The sequence below is a fragment of the Manis javanica genome, chromosome 15 (genome assembly GCF_040802235.1).
Source record: "Manis javanica isolate MJ-LG chromosome 15, MJ_LKY, whole genome shotgun sequence".
Lineage (NCBI taxonomy): Eukaryota > Metazoa > Chordata > Mammalia > Pholidota > Manidae > Manis > Manis javanica.
In genome coordinates this window covers 5,434,260-5,450,481 of record NC_133170.1, presented here as the reverse complement: position 1 = coordinate 5,450,481, position 16,222 = coordinate 5,434,260, and the positions used below count along the sequence as shown (strand labels likewise).

At 39.8% G+C, this 16,222-nt stretch overlaps 1 long non-coding RNA gene across 1 annotated transcript in view; it reads left to right on the top strand.

Annotated features, from left to right (window-relative positions):
- LOC140846525 (uncharacterized) overlaps positions 1-14,209 on the top strand; it is a 32,480-nt gene extending 18,271 nt beyond the window's left edge. The window contains exon 4 of the long non-coding RNA XR_012125692.1: positions 12,392-14,209. This is a non-coding gene — a long non-coding RNA (uncharacterized lncRNA). The remainder of the gene's footprint in view (positions 1-12,391) is intronic.
- The last annotated feature ends 2,013 nt before the right edge of the window (positions 14,210-16,222 follow it).

The window sequence follows — 16,222 nt, the reverse complement described above, 5'->3', positions numbered from 1 at the left end:
AGCTCTTGCCATGTTAGTGAGTTTAAATATATTTACTACGTGAATGGAAGTGAAGAGCAAATTCATCCAAGTTTTGCATAATTGAGTTCATAGAACTGTATTAAACATGACTTAAGTAAATCCTTTCTACTTCCCTAAAAATTTAGGTTTGATGCAGAATTGGGGAGCCTTTTAATATTTGATTATTTATTATAGGTTCCAGGTAACAGGTACTGCTCTGAGTGCTTTTTGAACACTGACGTATTTACCTTCCGTAACAGTCCGATGAAATAGGCACTATAATTATTCCCATTTTACAGGTGAGAGGATAAAGAAATGGAAAAGCAAGACCGTGTCTGAGATCACCAGGCTGGGAGGGTCAAGGCCAGGTTTTGAATCCAGGGAGTATGGTTCAAATAGTCCTGACCGCTACTTTCTGCTCCTTGTTTTAATGATCCAGGGGACATGGTAGGGAATAGATGTTACGGCGAACATGCTTAAGGGTCCAAGAGAAGCCTTTCACACAGTCACGCAACCCTGCGCATAAGTCCTTTGAGATGGAAAAAAGCACAGAGGAAGAATTTATTATTCTCCACTGTGTTAAAATATTTTAAATATTTATGCTACATTTGAACACTTACTCTATTAAAAATTGTTCTATACAGAAGTATATCTCTAAGTCTAGTATATCAGAATTACCTTGGATAACAGGATGCTGAATTCCAGTCCACGTGCCAAATCTACAGAATCAGGGTCTCTGAGATTGGAGCCCTCAATTGAGAATTTTTAATAAACATACCAATTTTCTCTGATGTTCTCTGAAATTTGAGATTTTATGCTGTCTAGGATGCAATGCCTTGCCTCTGAAAACCTTACACTCTCATAAAATGCAATAGTATGGATGTAAAGTCTGGGTCAATAGCCGCGTGGTAGATTCATTGTAGACTCAGTTTAACCACACCCAGGTGCTGAATACAAAGCTAGACAGCATCTTCTAAGGGACGTCAACTAGGCAGTATTATTCAGATCCCTGAAAAAGATTACCAGGGCTAAGCGGGCTTGAACACTGTACCACCTTCTGTATTACTCCTTGTTAGTGATATAATAGACAGAATTCTGTATTAAGTGGAAAGTCTCTTCATTAATTTATTCATTCAATTTAATTAAGTTTATGGAATGCTGACTAAGTGTTGGGGATAAGTCAAGCTGTAAACCTAAGTCTTCTCCCTCGTGAAGCTAAACTTCCTGTGGATTGTCTAAGCCTCGTGCATTAGTTAGCATTATGTTTAGCTGATATTAGTATATTAGTATATACTATACATATTGGTATTCCCCAAATAATAATGGTTTAAGAGAGATTATTATTATTTATATAGGTTTATTATTTATATTTAAAAGGTTTATTTATGTATTTATTATTATTATCTCACATAAACATCCCCCAAATTGGTCCAGATTGGGTACAGCTTCAAGGTCCCACTATCTTTATGTTGTTAAAGCCCTGTGCATAGCCGTGACCTCAGGGCCCACAGTGAACCATCAGTGAGCTGGGAAGTAGGATGGAGGAAGACATGAGTGTGCTAACGGGAAGGGGTCACACTCCTGCCTGCGCATCACTGGCTGCATGGCAGTACCTGGGCAAAAGGGACACTAAGAAACAGTCTCTAATTCAAGCAGCCCTGGCTAAAAGTCGGGAATTCTAGTAACAAAAAGCTAGATAATGGGTATTGGGGAACAAATGCTGGATTCCGGAACAATCAGCCTCTTTGGGCTCCAGAATACTCAGCAATATTTCCTTCTCCTCACATGACAAAATAAGACATCTCAATGTCCTCTCTTCTTATTGCACCCAGACCTGGACCCAGGATTTGGGGGTGGGGCATATCCCTCTCCGTTCAATTCGATGGCCTCTCTTTCTGATCTATCTCGTAAATCACACTCAGTCTTTTCTCTGTTACTTAATAGTATGGCAGAGTCAGAACAAAAGGGAGATTAACTGAATGTGGAAAAGAGGAGAACGGGATAATATGTTGTCATTACCCTTAATTGACATCAAATTTCTATGGTAGACATCACAGGCTTTCTCCTATGACAGTGTCCTTGGAAAGCCCATCTGATAGCTTCTGGCTCATGCTCAGGGTGAAGTTCCTTGTCCATTGACCTCCACAGTCCCCGGATTTGCCTGTAGAAGTTTCCCTGGATATCTTTTTTGCGAACTGCATGCATTTGGAACAGAGTAGTGTTGTATGGTTGAGGATAAAGGATTGTTTTAGCAATTAAACAGGCTTTTCCAGACCAAACCTGGATTTCTCGAGCAAAAGGAGTCCCTCAAAAACACAGTAGGCCTCTGATGTCTCTGCTTCTGCCTCCGTTCCACGTGTCAGTAAGCAAATCCAGACATCTCCTTAGACAGCATTTTTTAGCCTGGAAGCTCCAGCCTTCTGGTTATTGACTACTGGGCTTGGCCCATTCCCTCCGGTCTTATTTAAACTGAGCATATCTTGAGACCAACTGAAACCGTAGACTTGGACAGGAAGGCAAACCTTTAATATGCTTTCTGCTTCTCCATTTCTGGCAGAGAATTCTTACAGGAAGCTACTTAGAAAGCCACTCTAATCTTCATTACCTAGCACACATTTTCAGTCGTCACAACTGCTTCAATTTGGAGGACAGAGTAGTTACATTTTAACCAGACAAAGCCCCAAATTATGGCCGTTCCACCAATTTAAATGCAGGTCATAGGTAGCAAGTATCTGTCGGCAGTTATCTTTTCTCCCTTCCTTATTTTGTGGAAATCAGAAAAAAGCATCGAACGTAGACAACACACTGAATTTTTCTAGTGTTTCTTGGTGGGTATGTGGACTGCCATTTAAAACATCGTTGGCGACAGTGTAACAACTTTATTTTGTTTTTTGCCATAGCATAATAAGGGTCACAAGGTTTCTAGTCTACAGTGTCCACACTTTTCTTACTTAATAGCTGACAAAACCAATACCAATATTTTAGGTTTTGTGGTGTGTGGCACCCTACTTTGAAGTTAAGACTTTTTAAATTTGGAATTTGGGTGATCTAGATGTGACAAATAAAAATCAAACTAACAGAGAATTAAATAAGGCAGGAGTCTATTTCTCTCCTACATAAAACACCCGGAAGGTGACCTAAGGCTAATACGGCCATCTTATTATCAAGTTGCATGTCCATGCATATCTCTAATCTCACATGTCTGTATTCTAGGTAGCAAAATATAGGATGATTCCAAAAGATAAGGCAAAGAAAATATGTTGCAGTCTCTTAAAACATCTCTCACAAGATTCTGCCTAAGCACCTTTCGCCAGACTTTGGTCACATGATTATACAAAGCTGCACGAAAAGCTGGGAAATGCAATCTTTACTTCAAGGCAGAGCCCAATTTTCAGCTAAAAATGAGGGATTGTATTATCCTAGCCAATGGAGAGAAATGGATATTAAGATTCAACCAGCCATCTCTGCCACATGTTCTAACACCATTTACCCTGAGGGTATATGATTTTAAAGTATACTCTTTCTTTTGAAAAGATTGCTTGATCAAGATCTTCAAACACAGGCTAATAGCTCTTCCTTGTATTAATTAGTATTGATCACACCCAACCCCATTCTATATTACTAAAAAAAAGAGCCCAACACTGACTCAGAAGAAATGAACTTTAAATTGATTAGTAGCATAAGAGGAACTACATAATTATTCAAGAAAATGTACTTTTTGATCAGATTCTACAGTATGTATTTGTAGTTTTAGGAGTTTGAAGCAGTATGAGATCAAAGAGATCTAATTTTATCCCTGGCTGCACTTGGGAAAATTCTAAAACATAGCCCTACTCCAAACTAACCTAGATCCCACCTCTTGATAGCCTGCTATAATTTGTCTGGGGCCAGATATGGGCATTGGAATTAAAGACAAAACAAACTTAAAAAAACGCATCACAGACTCTAATGTGAGAATAACGGGCTTCTGTCAGTACAAAAGACTGCTGCGGAGGTGTAACAAAACCCAGCCGATAAAGGATGGATAGAATTTGGGATAGTACATGGCAGAATGGCCGAGTAGAAATTAGACATTTCAATCAGCACAGGGAAGTGTCCGTGTCATTAATTTTTCCTAATAAAAAGTCATGTCAGCCACCCAAGGATTTAGGGAAATTATACGTACTCCATCACTAACGCTTCACTGCCATCTTTGATCTCATTCAGATTTCCACTTTCCTCTGATGGTTTATACACAGGTCCCTCTTTTTAGGACCTGCCGTGAACGCTCAGCTGGACTTCTGTCTGGTTTCTCCCTGCATCTGCCTCAACTTCCCGTGCTTTCACGGCCAAACATTAACCTCTGTACCCAACCTAAATTCCCACGATGCTACTACACCCACCATCTACCATCCCCCCACATCCGGGAAAATGGAATGGCATAGAAAACGCTTCAAAAAAAACAAAAACCATCCAATATAAAAAGTTCTAACTGTAGAGTGTGAGTCCCCACCTCTTTTCATCGAATTCACTTCTTGTCCAGGTTTTTAAAAATCCCTTATTGCTTCCAGTTGGTATTCCCCATTCTCCTTAAACATTACCTCACTTTTATGTAGACCACCACTCTGCATACCTTTTCAAGGGGCAGCTCCAAATTCTTTTTCAGTTAAGTGGTCGAGTGCCTGCAGAGCTGATAGGGAGGATGCCCAAGCTGGTGGAGCAGCGCTGTAGATGTTCTCAGTGGCTTCCCTGTTGGCACTCAGAAGAATCCATATTAGATCGTCTCTGATTTAAGCTCAGAATGACACGATGACAATATCTACTATTTTCCAGAAGTATCTGAAATTCAGTTAACTGCTTATTTCAAGTGACTTGTTCACACAATTATCTTTCTTGTAGATTTGGGTCATTTTATATTTATTCTTTTCCGAATATGCTCTACATTAACTCTGAAATTGCCCCTCCCAGAGCTTGGCCATATAATTATGTTGATTGCATTCCCACTTACTTATTTCCAAAGTGTACCAGGTAATTGCAGAAGTGCAGCAGAGTCTATGCTAGGTTTAGATTCATTTACTGTGCTAATAAAAGGTTTAACCCTTTGGTATTGGCAGCTTAGTAGTTCTCTGTGCATATGTGCCTGAATTTTGTAGCATAAAGAAAATTCCTACTGCTAGGAGCTGAATTAGTAATCAAAACATAATTATTGATGGCATTTTAAAAACATCAAGATGCTCAGATTTGCTGCTTCCCTATCACCACCAGAGATACAGTTACCAAAGCAAACAGAAAGCAGAACATCATCTTATAGGACCTACCAAATAAAGAAAATCTCTTTTCAAATGCAGAAATTTCTCAAGTCTGCTAGATATGGTAAATACTACATATAATTTAAATAACAAGCTCTGGCAAATTAATCATAGTTATAAGTGCTGAATATCAAGAATTATTAAGAAGCAAAGCTATACACTATTTGAACTTTTACATATATGTACTATTTCTATACATGTATACAGATATGTGTTCACACTGTACACACATTTGAGGTTTCTATCAGCATAAGGTCTGGCCAAAGAAGTTGCAATTCTTTGTTTTGCTGACAGAAATCTTCCAAAAGTGTAGGAGACCGAAGTTTTAACATAATCCTTCAGTTCACAAATGACATACGATAAATATTACCAAAACAGGCAAATACAGACATAACATTTGGATTTGCTTGTAGATCTAACTGGCCATCTGGGAGTCTCAAGCTTTAGAAATAATTTTTATTTTCATCTATTGGCTCAGTATCAACTGAGTATCAAACTCTACTATCTTTAACCTGATTTTTTTTAGGGAGGGGAAAGTAAAAAGAGAAAGAGAAATTGGAAGAAGGAGAGAACATAATCATAGAAGATGTCTGAGCATATTAAAATGCCACTTCAGTTAAAGGAGATTGGTACTGATGTAAGGAAACACAGAGACATTAGATACAAAAGAAACAGAAATAAATATACTGTTATGGAATTTAGCAGGTAACTGTAAATGGGAAATAAGGAAGTATTAATAAATGCTGTTGGGACAAATAGCTAGTAAATAAGCATGATTCCCCCTTGTCATTTATTATATCAAAATAAAGTTTACATGGATCAAATGTTTAAATATTAGAAAAATACTAGACAAAGCAAAGAAAATAATCTCTGGGTGGATAGAGTCCCATCTACGTGAAAGAAACTGAAGCTCTAAAGTAAGGGAATAACCATTTTTATAGCATACACAGTTTTATGGGCAAATACCATAAACTATTTTTTAAACCAGAAAACTTGTTTGCAATATATAGTCAAAGCACAACTTTTCTCCATATATAAAGAACTCTTCAAATTAACAATGGCTCCACAATTTCACACCTAGGAATTTATCCTATATACACAAACCTGGCGTGCAAATTAACTTCATTGAAGTATTTGTAATAATCAAAATCTGAAATAAATCTAAATCCTGATTAATAAGAGATTATTACATTGTCATATAGTCAAACAACCAAGAAAACAGGGTAAGGAGAATAAATTATGGTTCAGCAGAAGCTGTAAACAAATAAATAATATTTATTTCTATGTAGATAAGATATCCAATATATTCATTAATGAAGGCAAGTTTCAGAAAAAACCAAGTATAATATAATCAAATGTGTATGTGGAGGGAAAGAATCTCATAGATGCTTGTGAAGGAATAGCTTTTATGAAATAATAAGAAAGAAACTGCAAATAGTGGTTTCCCCCAAGGAGGGACACTTGAGGAATTGGAGATACGAGGCGGAGATACTGTTCACTTTTAACCTATCTGGACTATACAGTCTTACTGAAATTTAAAAAAAAAAAGGAACTGAAAAACTCCCAAGGGCAAATAAACACATTGGTTTCTTCTGCTATGGCCTAATGCTTAATGTCCAGATATTTTATTTAGATTTATTTAGATCCTCATGCCTGGTGGACCTTTCCCTTGGCCTTAAAACTACTTATAAGTTGCATCAATGAAGCATGCTTTTGCAGAGACTGACCCTGACTTTTCAAATTTCACTTCTTCACTAATAGCTGCAGCCCTGGCAAACTCATCTATAGCCTGAGCTGGAGGTGAGCACAGGGTAAGGCAATCCATTCTTGGTGAGAGCAGATGAATTCCCTGAGTGTTCAGTGCAAGCTAGCGTCTGCCAAGCATGTTACCACTGCCGAGGCTTTGCCTGGGCTACAGAGGACGGTCTTGCTCAAGGGTTTCTGACCCCCTTAGACAAACCAATAGCTGCTTTGCAGCACCCTCATGGCTGACATTCAGAATCACAAAATGTTAGACCTGGAAAAGACATAGAAAATAATGTCATCTGGTATATTACAAGCCCAAGACTCAGCTATAGTCTGGTCAGTGGCTCGGGGAGGACAGAGATGCAGTTACTGTGTTTCCTAACTCCTAGTCAAGTGTCACTCACATTGGATACAATAGGTGCTAGAAAGCCAGTCATTTGTAAAGGTGCAGACAGATAACTATTTTGCTTCTCCTTCTCCTGGTCATTCTGACAATCTAGATGAATGGTTTGGATGAAATTTTAACTTGCAGTTGATGACTCCTAACTTGCCCATGCCCTGTGCATGAAGGTCCACAGCTGTCCGTCCTTCTTGGCAAGGGGTCCCTCTGAGGCAGTAACAGTCAAGAGCAAGGATTCTAGAATCACAGTGTTTAATTCTGAGTCCTAACACTAGCTGCATCATCTTGGATGTGTTACTTAGTCCCCTGGTACCCTGGTTTTCTCACATATAAAATGGGAAAAAATACTAATACTTATTTCATAGGGTGGCAAGGAGAATTAAGTTAAATAACACATGTAAAGGTTTGGAAAGTGCCTGGGACATTTAAAAAATCCTCAATAACTAATTGCTTTTTATACCACTAATGCTATTATTAGTAGCAATTCCTGGAATTTTTGCCTGTTTGCCTATTGTGGGTGTCTGATTCAAACTTTTATCTGGATTGTTGAAATGAATTTCCAACTTCCCTGACCCCGATCTTTCTTTATCATTCCCACTGCTGGTAGCATTAACTTTATTATTTAATTTTATTAAGCCTGGTCATGTTATTTCCCTTGTAAAAACCTTTCAAAGGCATCTGCTTAAAATGTAAACTCTCTGGCACCACATCCAGGCCATTTGCGGTCCTAGAGCGCTAACTGGTCGCTGGACAACAATGGCCCATTGCGCCGCATATCTGATAAAATTATAAGGAAGGAAAAGCTGTAGTTTTCCCACTTGTTCTGTCTTGTCTCAAAGTACAGACTCTTCCATAATTTGATCTAATGGTATTAAAGTGTGGTCCTGTGTAAAGTTTTAAAGATATTCACATTTCAGTTTCATCAGTTATAAAAATTATGTTTCTTTTTCATTTAATTTAATTCACTGTACTTAGATTTAGTAGGTCTAGAGATATTGTACAGTAATTCTAACATGATACCACATGTGTTTGGTTAAACTGTACATTTTACAACATTTTTCAACAGTGTAGGAGTTGCTGAAAGCTGTTAAATAGTGGTAGGGTCATTTCTGGCCTAGAACCTCCTCCTCAGTTTCAGACGTGTAATGTGAAGGGTGTACTGAACATCTGCACGTGGGCGTACCACAGGCGTTTCAAACTTGATAATGAAATACTGGCTTCACTTCCTTTGTTCTCTGTTCCAATCCCAAGCATCAACATGCCCAGTTCCCCACCTGAACCAGGAAAGCATTTGATGCCCCTCCCTCTCATTCACCTCCAAAACCCAGTCAAATCACAAATGCCTTCTGGATTGCTTACAAAATTGTTTTGTCCTCTGCCATTCAACAATCCGCAAGTCCCCTTATGCCTTCAGGAGCTCATTGTTTCTCATCTGAATGGTTGCAGAGACCTTCCAACCCAAATTTCCCTGCCTCTGGGCTCATCCCAGTTGAGTCCATGCTCTTCATAGCTACCAGAAAAAAATACTTAAAATATAAATCTGACCCTTTTACTCTCCTGCTTAAAATCCTTAGTAGTCCTCCTATAAAGCTAAGACAAAATCCAAATTCCTCTATCTAAGACGTAAAGTCTTTCATATACTTTCTCTGCTCTCAGTCAGTCTTACTCTTGTTTCCTTCCGTATATTTAGTCGGTCCATACTTAGGGACTTGCACTTCCTGGAACGGGGTGTTCTCCTGCCTCTGTGCCTTTGCATATACTCAGCCTTCTGGTCAGGAATGGCTGCGTCATTTCCCATCTGCAACGCTCCTCATGTCCTTACCTCCTTCCTACCCATTTTTACAAAGTAGTTTTAGTGTCCGTCTTATGAAGCCATATTGACCCACCTAAATCAAAAGATATTTTGTGCTCTATTAATCCTCCTGTGATATACTTTTGTAAAATTACCAGCCCTCTTCTTTCTGTCTCCCTCTATAAAATAAGCTCCTTGAAGGCAGGGACCATTTATTATTTATCTTGGTATTCTCTAGTGTATTATAGTGTCTGACATTTAGTCTGTCAGGAAAATCATAAGGTCAGTGCAGTAGTGACAGCAGAGTGAGGGAGAAATTCCCAAGGGAAACAGAAATATGAACATCCTTTACTTCACGGAGGATCTGGGCTTGATTATTTTAAGGAAGCCAAGAGGCTTTCCTGTACTGATACTTGTGTTTCCTTACATGGACACTCAAGAAATACATATTGAGAAAATACATCCATGATGAGAACATTCTAATGGGAAAGCTTCATATATCTTTCAGTGTACCAGCCCCTTCCCAGGCTGCCTATTTTCAGATGCCACAAGGACATCCCAGAGGGGGGGTGCAATGCTAAATCCATTATAATACAGATGATTACTGCAACCATCCATAGCATGAGGAATTTGGTGATTGTAATTATCCATATGGGTACGCCTGGTGGCTGCTGAAATTTTCAGTCATTCTCATAGATGATTGTGAGGGAAAGACAGACACTGTCTTCTATTTCAATGATGATGGAAAATAGCATTTCCTTATCAATAAAATATTTTTTTGAGAGTCTGTGTCCCTACTCTGTGCCCTCCCACACATAAAAACACTAAAACCTCAAAGTTGAAAGATTTTTCTCACTCACCTGAGTTAAATGTGTCCTATTTTTATTCGCCCAAGAGGCTGAGTAAGATAAGAGTGCTTTTATAGCAATTACCTAAGTCTTGCATTGGCACAGATAGTGGCCTGCGTGCAGGAGGGAAAACGTCTTGGCTCTGAGTCATCCGTCGTAGATTTTATGTGACGCTCGTACTGGTTTGAAAAGGACAGATTCTATTTGCACATATAAATCTCCTCCTCCTCAGGAAAATGCTTGAGCTATAAACATTTGATGGACTTATTTGCTTTAAGGAAAAATAACATATATAGAATTTTTGTTACAATGCTAAAACTGATACAATGCTTTGTAACCCTGCAAACAAAAGGCAAACTCTTTTAATCTTAAAAATCTACAGTTTCCAAATAAAGGATGTTAAGGGAATGTTTGTATAAGTCAATTAAAATTTACCCTCTCAGGCAACTAGTTATCTAGTTTATTCCTTTATTTTTGACAATCTAATTGTACAAACATTAATGACTGTGTGCACCTGATAGTATGAAATGGATCAAGTAGGGAACTAGTTTTATAAACTTAATTATTGTTCTCCGTTATTCCCACTGAGAAATAAATTCCATGAGAACAGAAGCATTTTATATGTTCTGTTCACTGGTGGGTTACCCATTACGTTGTACAGTTTCATGCAAATAGTAAGGTGTCATTACATACTTATTAAGTGAATGAATGCCATCTTTGGAGATAAGAGGTATAGAAGGGAAGGAAACAGCCTACCCGATAGGGTTAAACAGGTAATGATCCAGGAAAGTAATAGGTAATAGAGCAAACAATGTACATGATGCTTTTTACTTTAATATCTCCATAGTTATGATTTTAGATTATTTATCTGTCTTTCTGGAATGGATTCTGCAGTCCCAAACAGGCAAAGACTAAAGGAGTAAAATTTCAATCAGATATTTTTAGGAGTATTAAGCAGAATTGTCTGGGAAAATACATGTAATAAAAAACCAGAAGCAAGAATTACTTTATTACAATGGTTCCTGGGGGGGAAAAATTCACTTTTGAATATACTATGGCCTTCAATTCAGTATGACTTCGCTGAATAACTAGAATGCATGACACAGAGTCCTGGGGAGCAGGTACTGGGGAGAGCGGCAGAAATCATCCTCTACTAGTGCCTTCCAGGGGTTTTTTGTTCACCTTTGTTACATCACTTTCCTTTCCTTAAGTTGAAAAGGTCAATTCTTTTTCTTTTTTTTTCTAATTTAACATTGGCATGTGGAGATACTGCGGGACCTTCTGAAGTCATCCCAGAACTTCACACGTTGTTGATTTCTATGATCAGGACATATTTTCAATAGATCATACTTGGGATGCTTCCAAAGCAGAGCCTGTAAGATACATATGAAAAATCTCAACAGCAAATTGAATTTTACACCAAGAATTGTTGAAGTGGAACTCTTCATGGGAGATGGCTGCCAAATGCTAATGGGGGTGCCTGCTGATCGCTTCCCCCATAGTAATTTATGACTAAACTCCCTGGGTGTGTAGATGAAAAAGTGTTATGTGGCCATAGAAGAGACCAACTTAACTGTTCTGTTTAACTCAATCAATTTAATAGCGCTGTAGAAAGTATGCCTCATTATGAGAAGCCCTCTAACCTGTATGGATTCTGAACCTTGAAGAGAATCATTCTTTCTTTAATTCCATAGTGGCTTATTGAGTACCTAGCCAGTATCAGGCCCTGACTGGGCTCTGTAACTCAGCGGTTAAAAACAGAAAGAGGATGCTATGGTACAATGTAACAGCGGATTTCAGAAGCACCGAACAGGGTGTGGGGGGGCCAGGGAGGTTTCCCAGGTGCAAATATCTGGAAAAGAGTAGCCAGGCAAAGGGAGATGATGCAAACGTGTATCACATTCCAGGAACTGAAAGGTTGAGGGCTGGGGTTGGAGGAAGGTGTGCATACATGTGTTTGAAAAGGAATTAGGGAAGAAAGGGAGGCTGGGGAGGACACATCGACCGGAACCCATCAGCCATGACAACAAATGCAGACTTTTCCCCAAGGGCAGCACGGAAGCCCGGACAGCGGTAAGGAGGGAGGGCAGATCGGTGGAGATCTCGGGCTGTCGCCTGGGGAGAGGCTTGCAGTGATGGGGAGTGACAGAGAGGTCAGAGAGAGTGCACAGTGGAAAATGAGAGACTTGGTGGGTATAGAAGGTATTTATGACACAGATTAGACAGGACGGATTGAGGGGCAAAATGTGGTGAAGAGAAAGAAAGTTTAAAAGTGATTCTGGGTTTCTGGATTGAATGTGTGTGTTACTGTTTACAGAGCTTAGCGAGGAATTACTTCCTTGATTTTGGCAGTGGCGATAACTGATGCTATTCTAACCCCGAAGTCACAGCTAGACCTCCTCCAGAGGGAAGAACACACGTGAACGGAGCACCTTCAGAATAGGCCCTTGCCTGTCGGACAGGGCCACCACTCCTGGCCAGATGGCAGTTCAGAACAGAGCCAGGGCACGGCAAATAAATCATCTGCACCTCTGACAAATCAGCCTGGCGTATGAAGGGTGTGAAGAAGTGGGGGTGACTAAGGCAATTAAAGATCAAAGAGAACGAGGCAAATTTTGGTGAGCGTGTTTTTATGAATAGCTTCCTGTTTTACGATGTATTTCAAGCTAAAGATGTCTCTGGGGAATCCTTTTGAAAAATTCATATCAATCAGGCATTGAATAACAAATTAAACTGACTTGACTTTGTATATACTTATGCTTCAGAATATTCTTAGTATTTCAAAAAATAATGAAGTATTGGTCTGACCCACGACTACTTAACTTTCAGTTCATTCAAGAATTCTATGATTTGAATGTTGGGTTTAAACCTAAGATAGAAGATTTCTACAGCCAGATGAGAAAGGGGGAGAGGAGAGAAGAGGGCAATCTGATCTATTTTTTTATTGAGAGAATGGCTATAGTTACAAGGCATATGGAAAAATGCAGATTTAGCTGATGTCGCTAGAATCATTTTCTAAGACTTGAGAGTGACTGTCAAGATTTTTATCCTATAAAATGGCTGATAAACCATGTTTGATTAATTATGCTAAGCACAAGTATCCCTTTTTCCTGCCTCCATTTATTCGAGACACACCCACTGAATACTCAATATGAACAAACACTGCCATGTTCTGGTGTTTAGAGACAAATAGTATTTGGCACTTTCTCTCAAGAAGCAGAAGCTTCCTTAGACCACCCACTAAGCCCCATGATGACAGCACCATGTCGTACATGTGTGATCACGAAGGGGCAGAGGAACAGCAGAAAAAGGCTCTGCTTTGGTAAGAAAAGGTAATTAGATGATGAGGTGGGGGCTAGAAGGAAGAAGGTCCTCATGTGAGAAAATGGCAGGCTCGCAGCGTGATGACCAAGAGAACTACAGATGTTCCAAGCAAGGAAAACAAAGGCTGTGTGGGGCTGAGAGTGAGCAGGGGGCCTGAGACAGCAGGCAGGAAGCAGGCGTGTCACTGAGAGCTGTGTACGCCCACCCAAAGGGTTTTGGATGTTATCCTGGAAGCTATGGGGAAGTACTGGGGGATTTCAAGCAGAGAAGTGACATGATCCACTTGGCGTTACATTAGGGGAGTTGGTGATCAGACATGAATTCGCAGCAGGCAGTTCTGAGGAGCTGGGGAACTGTGTTTGCAAAGACCTGCCAAATATAGTAACATGCGTGGGTTGCGTTTGATGAATGACAACCTAATGGAAGCGGAGCAGATACGCGGCGTCAGCGGGAATCATTCTAACAGTGAAGCAGATTTAGGCTCAGAAAAAAAAAGAAGAGTCTTTCCAATGGGAAGACAAAATGTAAAAATGTATATATATATATGGAAAACAGTTGCTGGACCACATCCTAGGGTGTAATAAGTAGCAGAAGTAAATGGTTTGAAGCTCATTTGGCCAGAAACTGTTATTAGTCCTTAATCTGCAGAAACGCCCTGTGGTCTTGTTAATCTCAAACCCTGAGAATAAAATAACTACAGGAGTTTTGGGTTTTACGGATCATTCAAATTTAATTGCTACTGGGGAACACTTCCAGACACGAGATTCCCTACTAAAGCTGTTTTGGGGCACAAACATCTGAAGTAGTGGGGTCTGACTTTCACGTGACATCTAGTTGACAGTGACACTCTAATAATCATGGAGGAATTTACGTATTTGAATGATGACAACTGCCCTCAGTACAGGCTATATACTTAGTCAAACAATGTTTTCTAGTAATTCCATGCATTTATTCAAGTAAGTGATAAAATTAAGAATTTTATGAAAATATTTTCAAACAAGTATGCAGGACAAATCGACTGAAAGTCTATTAGGACAAATAGGGAAATATATGAGAAATTTGTTAATCCCCTATTTTTTAAGGTTTTTTTAATTACTTAATTTTTCTATATTTCATTGCTTTAAATAAAAAACTAAAAATTAAAGGACACACCTAAGATGCTTAGGAAACAAATGAAAGATAGTAAAGAATTACAAAGAACTGTGGAAGCCCATGGAGGGAATATACCAGTACAGGGAAAACTCACTGGGGATGCACACTGTGGACGGACCAATAATCCAACTAGCTTATCTCAATACATTTGCTTTTCACCATATTTCTGAATTTAATAAATGTTTGTCAGGCTTCTTATTAATTTTACCTGTTCCCTAATTCCTTCTACTCCTGAGCATAGGCCAGCATGTAGCCCTCCCCCCTCCCCCCCTGGTCAATGCTGCTTTTTGCAGACTTGCGATTAACTCATCACTTAGTCGTGTGATAATTATCCAATCATAAGAGCAGTGGGTTGAAGACAGAACTTGGATGAGTTGCTCTATGTTTCAGAAATTTATTTGCCAGAAGTTTGTTGGAAGTGGTCACCGCAGACAAGGTGAAGCGTGATTGATGTTTCTATATTATCTAATGTCATTGAGACTGAATGCAGGTTTTGAAAAACGAGGTAATTCTTTTAGAATAATCTCTCCCAAACTGTTGGCTCCTATGGATCACAGCAGACGACTTCTTTTCTGGATCTTTAAAAAACAGTTTTGTTGAAGGATAATTTATATACATTAAACTCATCCATTGTAAATTTGCCCGTTGATTTTTAGTAAACATACAGAACTGTGCGGCTATCCTCACATCAAACTGGATTTTAGAACATTTAGAACATGCCCATGATTTGTTAAGTTTATTATTTGGCAGAACTTATGTGTTTGAGAGCTTTAATACACCGAAGAAGGTAGAAGGAGTACATCGCATGCAGGCCAAGCCTACCACGGGCTCACACGGCCTGAGGGTATCTGACGAACGGGTGGACTGAACCACTGACGGCTAGTTATAGAGGAGAAAATGTGGCATCTCCTTGAGAAAAAATCATTCTGAGGAGGCAGCAGTGAGGAATATCCCAACTTTTAACATGAAGTTAAAAACATGTTAGCAGAGAGATCCGTGATTCCGACGCCAACCTAGAACACGTCAACGAAAGATCTGTCGCTTCTCCTATCCCCATGTCAGACTTACAGCCAGGAGCTTTTTGCTTATGATATGCCAGGCTATACATAAATATTTGTTGAGTGAAATACTTGTTGAATGAGATCATTTGATTTCTTGACAGCGACCCAAAGAGCTGGTTTTGAGGTAACTGGGTAACAGGGTATGTTGCCCAATTTGAAGCAGACTCTCCCGCGGAAAGGGAGGGGGGCTTTTCCTCCACGCAGGACACTGGGCGGTTCTGGAACACAGCGGCTCCATCACCGGCAGTAAGACCCCGGCTACCTGCAGAGAGTCCATGATGCACGTGGACAAAGTTGAACCCAGGAGCCCTGGTTCGGCGAAGGAACAAAGAGGAGATGTGAAGAGTGTGACGTGGAATCTTCCTGAACACGTCAAGGTGTCTGGTGAACCTCAGACTGACTCCTGGGGACGGAGCCCCTGCCCTCCTCAGCGCCATCTGCACCTCCAGGACCTTCCTCAGGTTCCGCCGAGATAGATTGCTCCTCCTCAGCCCTGGTTAGCTTTTCCTCCTCCTGGGATGCTCTTTTCTCCTAGATCTTGCAGCTGCTTCCTCGCCAGCAGATTTCAGTTGACTTCCTGACTCCTCAATCGATAATTAGCACCCAAAGAC